The sequence below is a fragment of the Propithecus coquereli genome, unplaced genomic scaffold (genome assembly GCF_000956105.1).
Source record: "Propithecus coquereli isolate 6110/MARCELLA unplaced genomic scaffold, Pcoq_1.0 Scaffold83, whole genome shotgun sequence".
Lineage (NCBI taxonomy): Eukaryota > Metazoa > Chordata > Mammalia > Primates > Indriidae > Propithecus > Propithecus coquereli.
This window is the reverse complement of record NW_012154507.1, coordinates 1100159-1101855: the sequence shown is the minus strand read 5'-3', so window position 1 is coordinate 1101855 and position 1697 is coordinate 1100159.

Here is a 1697-nt window from a genome sequence, read left to right as displayed (position 1 = left end):
GGGGGGGGAACCAAGGGCAACACACGTAACCTAAATGTATGTACACCCATAATTTGCTGAAATAAAAAAAAAAAAAAATTACATTATAATGAAGTCAATCAGGCAGCCTTCCCTGGCAAAATCCTTCCAGCACACTGGGTTTCTCTCAAACCCTAATAAAACTCAAAATTGCTCAAGAAATGAAGGTACAAAGATATGACAGAAATTTTCATTGATATTTTAAAATGATCTCCGTAGAAATGTGCACAATCACGTAAATTACTATAATTATTTCTTCCTAGTAAGATATTGCAAGATTTGAACCACTCCTCTTTAGTGGAAGCTAAAATATACGTGGAATAATGCAAAAGTACAATATAGTTAATAGTTTTCTTAATGACTCATTTACCTTTCCACTCAGACTTTTCAAACAACTTAGAAACCATGACAATGGGGGTGAGAAATTCACCAAAAGAACAAACAGAATCACAGAGAACCCTTTGCCTGTTCTCAGAAAGTAGCAATGGCAGCGGTAGGAATAGAACTTAGATGTCTTGAGTTTCCAATTTCAGAGTTTTTCTTCCCCAAAGAGAGACTATTTTGTGAATACGAAAGTGACCTGATTGAACTATCTTCCAGCTCAAGTCATATTGCATATGGCAGAAATAAGCCTCGTTAAGCCTAATCTATTAAGGTACTTCTTATCTCATTTGCCTCCTTGGAAAATCCATATCCTAACTCTACTGTGCAAATAATACCCACCAGTTCGGGTCCTGTCAATAACCGTACCGGAATTCGAGTGCTCTTTAATAATGAGTTTTATGAGAATTAAACAAAAGTACTTTAGAATGACTAACCATTCCTTATAGAGGAGGAAGAAGTAGATATGGTTTTCCATATGGTTAACATGAGCAAAACTCTTGCAGCACTCAATAAGTTGCTGTTGCTAATTTTGAATTACTTCTCCTTAGGAACTGGGGAAAACTCTTAGTCAAGTGTAGCTTGAAAAATGGTTATAATCTGAATTTTTATCCTTGTAGGTCCTGCTAATGCTCTTTTGCATGTCCAAAAGGGTTGCTACCTATATTTCATATTCTGATATCTGGGTTCTTATTTCCTTTAGAGATTTTCTTAGGCTCCCCTGCATGAACGGCAAATACTTACATAAAGCTTACCTTGTACCACACACTGCTATGAGCGTTTATATACTCACTTAAGTCTCACAACTTAACTCTTCGGAGATAGGCACCATTATAACTGCATTAGACAGATAAAGAAAATAAGGTACAGAGAGGAAAAGAAACTTGCCCAAAGTCATGAAACTAGTATGTGACAGAAACTGAGAATTCAAACTCCATGCAGTTAACTGCTATGCAATATTGCTTTTCTAAGTACCTGGTACTTAATCACAGAATTTTTAAGGCTTGCTCCCAACAGTATGCTCAGAAAAACACCTTTTCTTTTCTTTTTTTCCCTCCTATGCTATTTGGCACAGAAACTCCAAATTTTTTGAAACTGGGAAAGCACAATGAGAGATGGCAAGAAGGACTACACAGATGCTATTTCTGGCATTTGCTTCGTGGATGAAATCAAGACGTGTGAGAATTTGCACATACAAAGGTGTTTGCAATTGCCTTAAACCTATTTTTTTCATGCCCTTAATTTTTAGGACCTTATGGGCTAACTGAAATTACAGTTCTATTTAGGTATCAGGAAAT